Source organism: Camelus bactrianus, chromosome 13 (assembly GCF_048773025.1).
Source record: "Camelus bactrianus isolate YW-2024 breed Bactrian camel chromosome 13, ASM4877302v1, whole genome shotgun sequence".
Classification (NCBI taxonomy): domain Eukaryota; kingdom Metazoa; phylum Chordata; class Mammalia; order Artiodactyla; family Camelidae; genus Camelus; species Camelus bactrianus.
This window is the reverse complement of record NC_133551.1, coordinates 37037981-37053649: the sequence shown is the minus strand read 5'-3', so window position 1 is coordinate 37053649 and position 15669 is coordinate 37037981. Positions and strand designations below refer to the sequence as shown.

Sequence of the window (15669 nt, the reverse complement as noted above, 5' to 3'; positions counted from 1 at the left end):
AACCAGACCAGCAGCCTAAACTGGCCCATGACCTGGGAGTCACTGAGACCTCAGAGCTTGATGAAAAGACCATCTGGGGTGGAGGACAGGGCAGTAGTCCTGCGAATATGGTCAGTTCCAGGCAAGGATGTGTTACCTGCAGATGGTTCCAGTAGTTCAAAAACTAAATCTATTTGGATAAAATCCAGCTGTGGCCTTGAATTATTTTGAAACTCAAGTGTTGGTAAACCACTCAGTAGTAGGGTACTAAGTAACAAGTGTGAAAACTGTTCTGTCAAGTATCAATTTTTATACCAATGTAAAGGATTATAATCACTACCTCTTTGGAAAGGAAGAAAACTGTATTTGGGGGGTCTGTTTTTGGAAATTAGGTACCAGTAAAGGCAAATAAACTCAGCAGCATAGAATTTCAGAACCGAGAAGAAATTCATTCCATCAACAAGCATTTAGAGACCGCACCTGGGGATCAGGTCCAGGGCAGGCTCTGAGGAGCTGGGGAGGAAGTGGACTCAGGTTCCCAAGGTCCCCACAGAGAGGGAGAAGTCCCGTAGGGGTGATGAGAGCACCAGGACAGCGGGGTTGGGGTGCGTCTCAATCAGTCTGGGCATCAAGAAAGATTTTGCACTCGAAGGGCAGTTAGAGCTGAATTCCAAAGGAGGAACATGGCGTAGGCAGGCGAAAATGTAGGGATCAGGGTGGAAAAGGGTGATGGGGGCGTTCTAAGGGCAGAGTAAGCAAAGGCGCGGCCTCCAAGACCTTCATCCTACAGATGTGAAAACTGAGGCTCGAGAGATAAGTAACTTACCCGAATCACCCAGGTGGGAAGTGGTGCAAATAGGATTTACTCCGAAGTTCGCTTTTAACCATTTTACTGTATTGTTCACAGGCTAAACACAGAATATAACACCTTCAAAGGTGTTAGAGACTTCAAAGGGATCAGAAACTTACCCACGATCACAGAGACAGTTAGTGGCAGACTTGAGGTGAGAACTGAGGCCTTCCCGCTCCCAGCCCAGTGCCCATCCCATTCCTACTGTGTCACACAGAGCCGACCGACCTCCCGTCCCACTGAGTCCTGAATCCCCTGCCACATCCTTGCTCCTGGACCTCTCCCATGGCTTCCTCACTAGACAACTCAGTCATTAAGACTGATGCCTTCATTTCTTTTTCATTAAGTCGACACAGAGAATGAGGTCACTCTTCCTTCCCGTGGCCTTTTCCACCCTTGAAAACTCCCGAGGTCAGGAAGCCACGAGGCATTCTCACTTCTAAGCCATCCTTTTAAAGGCCAGCTGGTCTGGGAATAAAACACCTCTGTGTCGGGCATTTAATTTTTAAAGAGAGAGCAAAATGATGAGGAGACCTTAAAAACTGCTCTCAGCTTTGTGTGTCATCGCCAGCAGGCTGGAGGTCACCCCCAATCCCCACATCTCTCGAGACTTTCCGGCTTAGAGAAGCAGGAGGACTATTTGTTCCCGGAGCCAGAGAAAATTGCAGACCTGACCTCACCTTTCCTGTGCTCAAGGAGGACCCACCTCTACCACACAGCTCAGTTCCTTATTTAATGTCATTCTTTCCAACGGCTTGACCACCAACAAAGAACCCATACAAAGGACACAGTGCGAGGGTTCCTAGGAAGGTCCTGGTGTATTGCTCATGACATCCCAGCTTTGTAAAAAGACAGCAGCTCCATATAAATGCCTGGTCCTGAAAATCAAAGCTTAATCAGAAGCAGACATATGGCCAAAAGCAGCAATAAAATAAGTGTTTATTAAACCTAGGCTGTGCAAAGCTCCAAGGAGATATAACATAATAATAGTAATACTGATTGAACAGCCAAAACATCGTAGATATTCTCTATTTAGTCTCCCTGCACCTCACAACAGCTCTGCAAGGTAAGAGGTATAGCATCATGGTTGGCAGGGTGAAGTGATGGTTAAGACTGTGGGCTCCAGAGCCAGACAGACTGGGTTAGACTCCCACCTCTCTCTTATTAACTGTGGGACCTTCAGCAAGTTACTCAACCTCTCTGTGCCTCTGTGTCCTCAGCTGTGCAATGCGGATGATGAGGATGCCAATTTCATAGGATGACTCTGAGTAAATAAGTTAATGGATGTAAAGTAATAAATACTAAGAATACCCGGCACAGGGCAAGGTTCACCATATGTGCCCTGCTGCATCAGTCACCATCTCTGCCGTACACGCGAAGAGCCTGAGTCCAGGGGCAGTGAGTGCATTGCTGAAAGTCACCTGGCCAGGAAGTAGAGGGGCCAGAAATGAAACTCAGGACAAGGAACTCACCTTTTTGGAGAACTGACTATGCTGAACGTTCACATAATTTCCATCTCCCTAACAACTTGATGAGTGGGCATCATGATCCCCAACTAATGGTGAGAAAATGCTGGATGCACGGGATTTACTCAAAGTCTCCCAGCTGGTGAGTGAAGTAGCAGGGCTAGGGTTTGCAGGCAGGTCTGCCTGATCCCCAGGGCCTGCAAAGTGACCACACAGAGCTCCCTCTGGGGGCCCACCTACAATGAGATGCCTGGGGAATCTGCACGCAGTGTGCGGCTCAGCTGCTTCCCAAGGTTCTGTTCTCACTTAGGTCTTCTCATTATCTCCCTAATTCTCATCATCGTCTCTGGTGCAAAGTTCTCACAGCCCCTTTAACTGTCTCAGGAAATATACTCAGAAACTGACTAAATTATATCAAGTTCTCTCGGCTGGAGAAGTGGGTGGGGAAGCAATGGATTCAAACCTGGGGTCCAGGAGGCCTGACTTCCAAACCTTGTGACCTTCCCCCACAAGCAACTCTGAGCCACGGAGCATTGGAATTTGAAACCGCAAAAGAAATCTACATTTCAGCTCCTGGAACACATGGCAGTTTCTCACCCCAGATTGTTCTCAGCTCAGTATGAAAACATATAACAGGGTATGAATGCCTGAGTGAAAGAAAGACCTAAACTTAAATTATTCCAGAACGGCGAGCTATTGTCAGTGATTGACAACCAGTCTCGCCTCTCACCAGTGACAGCCACACACAAAGTAAGCCTTCAAAAAGAGCTTGGTTCTCTTCAATTAGCAGAGCTGAAATGAAACCACTTAGAAAATTATACTATCGGGCAACTGGTGGGTTTTAAACATAATGAGAAAAATAAAGGCTAGGCCCGATGTTTAGCATCAGCTGCGCAAAAGACGTCAGATGAGCCAGGACTGGGGACCACACATTCTCCTGGACGCATGCCTGTCTGCCTCTCTACCACTGCTCCAACCCTGGATCTGTTCATTTTTTCAGTCCTTCAGCAAATATTTATTGGTTCCCTACTGCCAAGGACGGAAGCTACAATGTGGGGCAAAATAGATGTGGTCTGTGCTTCCTGGAGCTCCCAGACAGGCAAAGAGGACGGTGATCCCTTGTGATGGGTGACATCATGGGGACGCGCAGGGTGCTCAGAGGCAGAGCAGAGAGAGAGTCCGGCAAAAACATATTTTCACATTGAGTGGAAGACAGTCCCATGGACAAAAAACCTGCCCAGCAGGCAGTGTGCTCGCCATTGGGAGCAAGATAAGGGTGGCCAAGGCAAAGGACAGGCAGCTGTGGAAAGGGTGGGCCTTCCCCCTGCTGCTCCCTAGTCCCCAGGAATTCTGTCCTGGGAGTTCTGGAGACACAGCTCTGGAAAGCTGGAAGAGCTTCGAGTCACTCAGCACCATATGTCTAATAAACCATGTCCCAGCACATGTGAAGGCTCAGGAGAGAACGCGAGTGTGGCACACACGGGTGCCCGCAAGTGATTCCCTAGGACTGGGCTGCCCAAGACAGGAGACGGAGGGTCAGCCATGGGAAGGACTTGGGCTCGGTCCTGAGGCAATAGGGAGCCACTGAAGGCTGGAGGCAGAGGAAGTAACACCCTCAGATTTGGGATTTGCCAGACAACACTCAGAGAGTGAGACCGAAAGGCCAGGCTCTGAGCTCTGAATGACTAACTCCAGCACCTGTGACCTTTACCCAGCCCCATGTTGGTGGGATTCCTAGAATCTGAAGGGGCCTGACCAAGGAGACATGGACAAGAGAAAGCAGAAAGACAGGTGTGTATCTGGTTGAAGGACAACTCAAGGGTAGACTTGAGTCTCAGATCTGGGTCCCAGTGGAACAGGATACAGTGAAGATTAGATTCTATACCTGCCTCTGTCTGTCATTAGCTGTTTAACACTGGACAAGTCAACGCCTGTGGCCTCCCCCCCACCGCCCCCGAGCCTCAGTATCCTCGTCTGTGTGATGGGTGGAGGGTTAGGGATCTAAATGAAAATGATCATCACTAAGATTCGATGAACTCTTACTCTGAGCCCAGTGCTGTATCTCATATCATGCCTACAAGCACCCTGTACAGTAGATTCAATTATTAACATCCCTATTTAACAGCATGAAAACTGAGATTCAGAGAAGTTAAATAGCTTGATGAAAGTCAGATATTAAGTAAGTGTAGAACCAGGATTTGAATCCAGTATTCAAATGTTTTAACCATGAAAACTTCCTATTTTGAAGCCCTCGGAAATTAATTCCACAAGGATTTCCTGAGCACTTGGGTTATGAGGGTAAAAAGACGAAGAAGCAGGGTTCCCCCAGGGCAGAAGACAGACACACACTCTCCTTCGGGTTGGGAGCCCCGAATTCTAGTCCTGGTGACGTCGCAAGTTCAGGTTGCCTGGATGGAGAGTGAGTGTGAGGTGTGTACAGGGGAAGTGGGGAGGATGTGGTTGTGAAATAATCTCTCTGGGTCTCTCTCCTGTACTTTGGGCTCATGTTGTCAACAGGATGTCATGAGAGACCCAGGACTGGGAGGACCAACACCCGGTACAACTGTAACCACAGCATCATTGCAGTGCACTGAACGCCCGAACTGACCAGGGCTGACCTGGCAGCGTGGTCTGTGCTGAGAAGATCCAGCCACCACAGTCCGGATAGAAGCTGTCCCAAGTCCATTCACGGTGGACAGAGCCCAGAGGGCCCAGTCTGCAGGAGAGAGGTCTCTCTGTGGTCAGTTGTGAGATTAGGTCAGGCCCGGGGCCAAATAAGGGAAAGATGCCCCTGGCGGCAAGCTTAGATAAGCTGCCCAAACCACAGGCAGCAAGGCACCATCCAATTAGAGCTAATTAGCCACCTGCAGGGCAGGGGCGGCAGACAGGCCAGAAAGAGGCTGGGGAGAGCCCTGCGCCTCCCCTTGGTCCCCGAGCCCGCTGGCAGCACCCGTGCGAACCCAGGCCTACAGACCTGCCCACCGGTGACCCACCCTGCTCTGCCTAATGAGCCGAGGCCAGCGACGGAGGACGCAACCTGCAGAGAAATGTTTTCTCCCTTCTGATAAACTTTTTCCTGAGATCCACGGCTGGGTTCTCCCATGAATACAGCCCCAGGTGTCGGGGGAGGAGGGGCAGAGGCGCACAGTAACAGTTCATTTAGCAGGGAACAAATGGTCTCCTTTCAGGCCAACAAATAAAACATTATGCACTCAGACAAGCACATGGGCCCAAGTCCGGTTGGAAAGACATGCAGAGTACACAGCATTGGCTCCTTGGAGAAATCCCCTGACTGCTTCCAGGAGGGGAAAAAAAAAAAAGACAAACCCACAAAAGCCAAAAGGAGATGCTCCCATCAAACAACACAGAAGGTAAAATGTGGAATCGTCGATTGAAATAAAACATCGAAATCAAAATGATTATGAACAGCAATCATAGACTGGATGCGTGTGTGCAATCCCTTGTCATTCACAATTCACTTTCACGTGCATCGTCTCTTTGCTTCACTACGACTTGATGCAGCAGGAAAGGAGAGGAGCAGTGTCCCCCTTTTAGAGAGAAGGGCGGCTGAGAGGTTCAGCTCGACATCGCACAAGCCAAGCGTCAATGCCACAGTCCAAAACAACCTTAGAATTCCAAAGCCACTGCACCTTCCATGTAGGGCATCAGATCCAACCTTTGTTATATTCCTTTTACATTTCTTTTGAATCATAATATGTGAGGGCTGAAAAGGTTCTTTTCCCCCTTGATGTTAAGGTTATATGTTTTATTTATTTATTTTTAATTTTTTATTGATGTGTAGTTGATTTACAATGTTAGTTCAGATGTACAGCAAAGTGATTCAGTTATACATATACATCTATATATATTTTTTCTTTTCAGATTCTTTTCCATTATATGTTATTAGAAGAAACTGAACATAGTTCCTTGTGCCATACAGTAGGTCCCTGAAAAGGTTCTTAAAAATTAGGGGAAACCTAGAACCCAGAGATGTTACACAATATGCTCAAATTAACACACATAAGGACTGGGTCCTCGGTCTTCATACTCCCTCCAGGTCAATATTCTGCCCACGCTCCTTCCGTTCAGTCCCCAATAACAAGGAACTCTTTCTACAGACACCAGTAATAAAAACACTTTTATGTTGTCCCCTTAAAAACAGTAGATGCCAGCAACTCACGTATTTCTTTTTTGACATGAGCTTTTACTTCTAATAAAGCAGTAGCCTTAATGTGGTAGGAGGAACAAGCAGAGAAGAAAAGAATCAGTAGTGTTCCCTACAGGCAGTAGGGGTTCTATAAATGTTTGCTGAATTGAATGTAGTGAAATCAGCGTGGACCCACAGGGAAAAGAGAAAAAAGAGAAGGTACTTTGCACATACATGGATGGAAATGCATCTACTCTGGGTAAGACACTGTGCTGGGAGTTTGGCACAAAGAAGACATTTGCCACGTTCCAAGCTGGTTTTCGACATCAGCTTAAAGCTCCCACTGTCTTTACATTGCACGCTCGCAGAGAGAACACAGCGGGAAGTGTGCTTCCAGGCAATCCCTTGGAAAATGTTTGACCTTCACTGAAGTTTTGACACTGGTTTCAGTGTCACCTCAGCGTCAAATTTTTTTTTTTTAGGGAAAAATTCTGAAGTCAAGAAAGAAGTATGTAAAGGAGGCAGAACTGTTAGTAAAATCCTGGTGACAGTGCAATTACTGTAACCTGATGTCAGGAGGCATCTCTCACACTGTCTCTGAGCTTGCTCTGTTAAGGATTTTGCCTGATGGTGACTCCTGTCAATTTCTGTCTATTTTCACTCCTCCCTTCAATCCACTGGTGGCTTCAAAGTATTGGGGGGTGGGAGGGGTAAGTCCTACAGGAGGTAGGAAATGTCACAGGTCACCATGTTACACTTTGGTCTAGAAAATGTTCCAGTGGTCACTACTGTTTATTGAGCACCTGCAATGACAATGATTATCTTATAATCAAAAGCACAGCTAACTTTTATTGTATGTTTGCTATGTGTTCTATGCTAAGCACTTGACATGCATAATTTTTTTTAGCCTTCACACAACCCTCTGATGTTCAACTTGCCCCAAGCTATATAACTACATGGTGGCAAAGTCAGATTCCAAATTTAAAACCCATGTTCTTTACGAGTACTCTCTCATTCATTCTTTTATTCGTTTGTACAACTGTTGCTAATGACTACATTCTCGTCCCATTGCAGAAAGAATTCAGAGACGAGACACGGAGGTCAAGAAAGTATAGTTAGGGTTTATTAAGGGATGCATAGCACACTCTCAAGGAGAGAGCAGGCAGGCTCAGGTGAGCAGCTGCCCTGAGTTTCTTTGCCAGTTTGGTTACATAGAGCGTGAAAATGAATGGGCGGAATATTCATTGGTGAGGGAAGGATTTGGGGTCATACTCCCCGGTTTTCATCCCAACTCCACCTTCCCGAGGGGAGGAGGGATTTTTGTCCTTATTTAGTCTGGATCAGAAGTGTCATGGCGTCGGTGTATGATGGGTACTTCTAATCTGAAAGTCTAATTTTATTGAAATGAGGGCATAATGAGCAAAAGGTCTTACTTTCAGACACTGGAGATTCCTGCCTTTTCCCACTTTTCTTTGTTGGCCTTCAGGCCACTTGTCACCCCAAAATGTGTGACTGTTTATCAGCCAGGGGTTCCTGCTTTTCTTTCTCCGCCCATGGACCCATGGTGTTTACATGATGTAAGGTTTCCTGCATTTGGCCCTTGCCCCTCCTTTTTGCCCAGTTCCTGCCATTTGGTCTGCACCCCCCTTTCTCTGCTCATATCCAGCCACCTGCCCACTCTAACACAACCACGGTGTACCAGACATTGTGCTAGCTGCTGGGATACAGAGATAAAAAATAAACACTGTGCCCTCAGGAAGTACACAGCAACTTGAGCGGTCGGATAAACTCAAGGGCACATATTACGTGTGAAGTGCAGTCCCAGAAAGGATTGTTGGGTTCTTTGGGCATATCCAGGAGGGACATGCCTAAGTCAGTGTAGGAGGGGCTGAAGAAGATTGCCAGAGGAAATGATGCCTCGGTCTGGAAGGGTCAGTAGAAGTTTGTCGCATGAAGGAGGGCGTGGGGGGCAGTTCACACAAGGTGGGAGGAGTGGGGGGGCAGGAGGGACAGAGACAAGGAGGCGTGGGAGAGCACAGGCACGTTCAAGGTCTTCCAAGTAGCTCAGAGAGTTCTGCACCCAGAGGAGAGAGGCAGACAGTGAATGGAAAGAAGACTGGAGGGGAACAAGGCTGAAAAACAGGATAGAAACAAAGGAGAGGCTTTCTGCCATGCTAAGGAGTCTGAGTTTTATCCTGAAACCCATGGTGGCCTGTAAGGTTTGTAAGCCAATGTGTGATGTTCAAGGGAAAGGCTTCCTGGCTACTTCCTCTCCACTCCCCAGGAGGGAAGAGCAGGGCAGCAGGGCGTCCATCCTCACTCCTCAAAGGAAAGGGACTGATTTCTCTTTTGGGGGAATTCAGAAGAGAGCAAACACGTGTGGCTAGAGCAGATATGCTCTGGGCTCTCCCAGCACCATGCCAGCTCCATATTTGCATTTTTTTATCCTTCTGCGGAAGATCCATAAGTGACTGCAAGGTCCTCTGGGGACCAGGCAGACAGCTTGCATGAGGTTTGGAGGGAGGAAAAAGAAAGGAAGGCAGCATTTGCTGGGTGTGCGGAGAACTCTGCCGGGGCAGCTCAGATGAAGATCCTCCTATCTGCCTCGAGCAAACGGTGTCATCTCCACCATTCCATGGTGTCTGGGTAACCGTGCTGATGTCCAAGCTTGGATCCCAGGCCCCTCCTGGAATGCAACTGGCTACCCAACACCCATGAATAAATCCCTTTCTGCTTAATTTATTGCATCTGCAACTAAGAACCTAATTGATACAACAGAACAGTTTTTTCTCTTCCCTTGTTCGTGGCTCTCTGACTTCAGAAGATCCTCATTCATTGCTCACCCACGAAGTAAGCCTGTGAGGCCACTTTTGCTCCTACGGGGGAAGGGAAACATGTAGATATCCAACCCAGGCCAACGTAAAGAGAAAGTTCGAGAGGTCCGATGGAGCTGCACAAGCTAAATTCTCCAGTCAAGCCTCAACACATATCAGACCCACGTTTCATCTTTTTCTAACTCCCGTATTTATCTCCCCCTTGGCTTTTAACTTGGAGAGAGACAGGGCGTGAGTAAGTCTCATCCCTCAAAATCCTCCCCCAACTAAAAAAATAAAATAACAAGATCACATTTGTGCTTTGGAAGCAGAGAGACCAGTTAGAATCAGCCACTTGGCTGGAGTAAACCCCATTCCAGAGTCCATCTGGAGTGAGGGAAGGGATGCTTCTGTATCAATCAGATCAATCAGAAAGGCAATGGGAGCCCATGGGGTGCAGAAACTTCTGCTCAGAAATGCAATCTGCTGATTACCAGGAAACCCTTGTTTTGCAAAAGACGTCATAATCTCCAACTCTCAGCTCACTTGTATTATTTGCAGGGGGTTGATTTCCCGCTTGACACTCACAGAATTGCCCAAGGCACCTGCTTCCAAAGCATGTGGTCTCCACACCTGAACCTCTTAGAGCTGAAAATGAAGGCTGAATAAGAAATAGGAATAACTAACCCTGTGTGGAGCCATCAAGGACGAGACAGGACATGGGCTAAATGAAAGAAGTATCAGCCAGGAAGCCCAAACGTTTCTAGTCCCTGAGCCTCATGTTACTGGCAAGCTCAATTCTCCCCCCTGCTCAACATTCCCCTCACCAAAACAAGGAGAGAACGATTGTGAATAAAGCTTTCTTTGTTGAGTAACTAATTTACATTCTATACAACAAGGGGAGGTGGGGAGCAGAACTATAGGCAATCGCACTCAAGGGCTGGCCACCCTTCAAGAAAGCTGAGAGGACACCGGGAACGATGGGAGTAGGAGGACAGAGACCTCGAATGTGTCCCCCAGCGTCCATTCTCCCCATCTTCGCACCCAGTTCCAACACATGGCAACAAAGGCAATGCTCTTTACAAATGATGTCACTTATATGTGGAATCTAAAACAACAAAAGATACAAATTTTATTTACAAACCAGAAATAGACTCACGGACAGAGAAAACAAACTGTGGTTACCAGGCAGGTAAAGCGGGGAGGGATAGACTGGGAGTTTGGGACTGACGAATACACATCACTGTATGTGAAGTGGATAAATAGCAAGGACCTCCTGTATAGCACAGGGAACTATATTCAGTTTCTTGTAATGAGCCATAATGGAAAAGAAACTGAATATATATATATATATATATATATATATATATATATATATATATATATATATATATATATATATATGTACAACTGAATTGCTTTGCTGTGCCCCTGAAACTAACATTGTCAATCGACTACAATTCAATAAAAAATAAGAATAAAAAAGCCACAGGGTAAATTTTTAAAAAGAATAGAAATCTAGGTGTAAATAAGCAAATATACATAAGTTTTAAAAAACTTGTTATAAAAGAGTGCTGTTTAGTCTCCCTTCTGTTAGGAGTGGCCAGTTGACTTCGCACTGGCCAACGAGGATCTAAAAAAACTATGGGTCCAACTTCTAGCCGTGTCCTTAAAAGAAATAGGGAGGCCCTCCTCTGACCTCTTTCCCCTCTCCCAGCCGTCTAGCTTGAATGCGGAGGTGGTGACGTACCATCGTGAAGATGTCAACAAAGTCCAAGGGATGGAGAACAGCAAGCTGGAAGGAGGCTGGACCCTGAATGACTTCACAGCTGGGAGCTGCCCTGTGCACTCAGACTTTTACAAGACTGAGCATGTATTTCTACCATTTTAAAGACACATTTTAAACTGCTTTATTTGGTGTCTTGGCTACATGCAGTTGGGTTTATATCCTAATTAATTCAGATGGCACGCCAGCCCATCACTTACCTAGAAACCTCAGCTTTCCAGAAAAGTTGTAAACAAAGATAAAAACAAAAAAAAAACCCCAAAAAGCTGACTTATATTTTCACTGGAGGCTGATGCACTTTATTCATAGAAGTGGTACCCTGGCCAGGACTTGGGTGGTGATTATTGACCCTTATCAGAGCCATGTCTCCAGTGAGCATGGTTCCCGAAATATATTAGCCCAAAGCCAACACAAGGATGGAGAGAAAGGGAAGAAGACTGCTTTTAGAGGCAGGAAAACTGACAGTAGCAAGACATGATAGTGCAATTCAACAGTGAGGGAAGAGGCTACAAAGGTATGAAAAATAGAAGGAGAATTTAAAATTCATACCTCCACAGGTTGAGAGCCACTCATCTATAAAGGCAAGTGGTCCTGCATCTCTAAATAGCCCTTAGGAATACCAAATATATAGCTTGACAGAATTGTTGATGTTCAAAATGATATTCCTGAGTCATGATCTATTTTTAAAAAGCAGGGAAGGATATAATTCACTTACAAATTTTCAAAACATTGGTCATGTTGAAACTTGGCTTATTTGAAATACCTCTGTGTGGTGCCACAGTTATAAATTATTTCATGCAAGTCAATGTTCAACGGAATACACTTGGATATCATACATGTAGTCAGTGTTAAAACCATTCATTCTGAACCTACACTTTCTCAGGCTTTGCTCTAGATGTGATGTCCTAAAAATGGCTCAGACACATCACTGCTGTCTGGTAACTCCTGGTCTAGTTTTGACATAGATAAATAAAGAAGTTATTATAACACCAGCTCAAGCCTCTAAGGAAGGAAAATCAGATGCAATGTAGATAAAAGAAAAAAAGATTGCTATCTATAATATAAAAGAAACCCTTACAAAGTGATAAGAAAAAGAAAAACCATCCAAAAAAAGGGCAAAGACAATGAATTAGCTATCCAGCCAGAAGCAAATCCAAACGCCCCATGAATGTGAAATGACGCTCCTCATTGGCAGCATCAAGAAAATACAGGGGGCGGGGGCTGGGCCCCAGAGCGACGGCCTCCACCTCGGTAGTGCTGCGTCAGCTGCCACCGTACCTCCCCTTCCGCCCTCCCTCACCCCAGATCTGGACACTTCCCTCTGACACCGTGGCGCTGACCGCCCACTTCCTCGGACCTCACCCCCAGGCGAGCCAAGACATCCCTCGCTGCCGTGGTACTGACCTCTGACACCTCTTGTTTTCTTCTAGATCCAGTTCCGGGGCTGCCATGATTGAAGCGGTAGCAGGGCCAGCAGAAGTCCTGTGTTTCTGGCGGGGGAGGTGCTGGAGCGTGTGGTGACCGTCACCAATCCCCTACCTCCCACAGCCACTTCTGCGTCCAGTGAGGCTCTGGCCTGGGCCGGTGCCCAAATCTACTGCCTCCCCCAGACTCCAGTCAGCCAGATGTCCAGCCTGAGGGCCAGACTGTCTTTCTACCGCACCAAGGTGAGAGGGGTCAGTGTATCCTTTCCACTCCACCAAAAATCCTGTTCTGTGACCTGAGGCTAGACCCTGGAGAGCCCAAATCATACTCCAACAGCCAAGTGCATCCTATAGAGGGACCACCTTCCTTTTGGGGTCAGTCAGTCAAGTATGTCTAACTGACCAGTGGCTGCCAGCCTGTCAACTCACCCATCAGTTTACTCAGGGTCTCTCTGAGGGTTCTTGTGCTGATCAGCCTTCAAGATGTCCAACTTCTCCAGGATAAGGCTGTAGCCCCATCCAGTCCATTCTGGAGGAGGATGAAGGTGGGAAGAAGGCTCATGGCTCGCTGAGGTGGCTGGGGAGAACCTCGTGGCTGCCACATCCTGCCACAGCCTCCATCTCTACAATATCAGTGATGCCTGAGGAAAAGTTGGGACATTTGGCAGCTTCAAATCTGTATATAGACTTGGCGAGGACGTGGTGGGGACCTTAAACTTAGGGGAAGGAACTGTAGCTTGTTTGCAGTTTTCAGTAAGCTTACAGATTGAGGAGCATGTACAGCCTGAGTACCAGTGGCGTCGCAGGGCAGAGGGGTGGACCCTCTGTGTCTCATGTCACTCATGCCCGGAGCCAGGAGTCCTGCCTCCATACAGCCAGAACCAGCTTCTCCCTCCCCATCGCTCTCAGCTCCACCCCAGGTTTCTGCACAGCCATTGTGTCCCTGCAGTGGGATTGGCATTTTGAGTGAACCAGGTTTGGTGCTCCTACCTCCCATGGAAGAGCCCAAGCCTGCCACCTGGACAGGGCCTGAGCAAATGCCCACAGAAACCTTCAGCCGGGTCCTCCCCATCATGGGGCTGCCTGCAAGCCCTTCCCTCAGCTCGTGTGCAGCCCCAGGCCCCAGCACCATAACCATCCGAAACTGGCCCACCTTGGCACTGCTTTCTTCAGGATGCTGAGACCTCTCAGCACCTGGACTCTAGTAGGGCCCACTTCTTCCACCTGGGGTTCAATGGCACAGACAATGGGAGGCAGCTTTCAGCTGTAATATTAACTTATTTATTCAGAATAAATTGGCAGCTGCTAGTGGTTAACAACAACAAAAAAAGAAAGAAAATACAAAGTAAATAGCAGTGAGATACCACTCGTTACATATGAGGGTAGCAAAAGTAAAAGAGAATGATAGTATGTGCTGCTGGCAAAGATAAAATAAGGAAATGTTGCTGCATCCATGCTAATGGAAGTGAGGGAATTACTATATTCTCTTCAGAAAGATACACGGTGCCATCTACTACAACTTTAAAAAGCACACGTCCTTTGACTCTGAAGTGTTAGGTTTGGGGATCTACTCATAAAACTTAAAGCATCAACAGATACTGATAAATGTACCAGGATGCTTATTTCAGCATTGTTTATAAAAATTAGTGGAACAAAAGTAAGTGCCCATCAGCAGAGAAGTGGTTAAAAAAATCTGTGGTATATTCATACCACTGAAACTTATACAGCCATTGAAAAGAGTGACTTATATCTATACCAACTGACTGATGGAGAGCTAGAATGGGGTAGTTTTCTAGTGTTTAAAGTGATAAAAAGCAATATGCCAAGGAATGTATATATGATCTCATGTTTTAAGCCAATAACAAAAATCCTTACATTTGCATATGTGTGTGTATGAACATATGTGTGTGTGTGTGTGTGTGGACATATATGTGTAAATGTTGTAAGGAGCTTAGAGGAAGATATGGAAGGCATCCTGGTTGTTAGATTAGCTTGAAGGGCAAGGGAGAGTAAATAAACAAAAAGCTATATTAAAAAAATTGCTGTCCAGGGTAAACAAACAGAAAATGGTTTGCATAATGAGGCAGAATCAGTAAAATTATATCTACATTTTTTAGTATACGTGTCTAAAGAGATAAATGAAAAGATGGTCACCAAATTATAAGCAAGACAACTGGAATTTCAAATGACTTTTTACTAGCTTCTTATACTTTTCAATACTTGCTCATTCTTTACAATTAATTTGGTTTACTTATATGATTGAAAAATTCATAAAGTGAGAAAAACAACCAATGTCAGTGCTGGTCAATATTGCATGGAGTTAACTAAGAAGACTTCATGCAGGACATGGTATCTGAACTTGACTTTAAGATTCTATTAGACTGGGAGGAGATCTGAAAAAGGAGGGTGTTCACTGTAGAGTCAGAAGCATGGCAGTGGAAAACGTGGGGCTACCACCAGGCATCCATCTCATCTGGAACAGAAGATAAAGAATATGCAAACAGCTGCAGTTCCGGGACCAAAGTAAAACCAAAGAGGTAAGAAGTAGGAATGGCCACCATAATGCATATACAAAAAAAAATGTGATTTTTAGAGTTAACATTAACAAACGAAAGCAGCTTGGTTTCTTCAAGTTTTACAAATTGACAAATATTTTGAGTTCTTAGGACTCTGTCCATGGTGACACCATGTGTTTCACTCAGATGTAAACTTCAGTTGGGTAACATTTTCACTTTAAACCCTCCTTCCCGTCAGTTTCCAACTCGGCTGTAAATATTTGCTTGCAGAAAAAATGTCACTAAAGATCTAAGCTCAAGCTTCCAAAAAAAAAAAAAATGGTCATTTTGAAACAAGAAGAAGTCATATTCTGCATGTTAATTAAACAAGAAGTCTCAAGACCTAGGGCTCAGAGCTCATTTCAAAAAAAAAAGATTCTTATTTATTAAAAGCCTATGAATACAAATGAATTCTTTATTTGGTATTCATTCTTATTTAATTCTGCCCCCTTTGAGACAGGAACTGCATGTGCTCTGCTAGATAAATTGAAAGTGTGTCTGATGTCACTGGGTCTCTTGTCATCCACAGTATGGCTGTTTTAAGTCACAAGTGTACATACTAACTGTGTAGGATTCCTCCACTGTCACCAAAGAGCCTGAGTGATGGTCGTTTTTTCGGCTCAAGCTAATCAGTGTCATAGAGCAGCCC

At 45.9% G+C, this 15669-nt stretch overlaps 1 pseudogene; it reads left to right on the top strand.

The window, feature by feature from the left end:
- The first annotated feature begins 12216 nt into the window (after positions 1–12216).
- Positions 12217–13646, top strand: LOC105071678 (RAB6A-GEF complex partner protein 2 pseudogene; annotated as a pseudogene).
- Positions 13647–15669: the final 2023 nt, after the last annotated feature.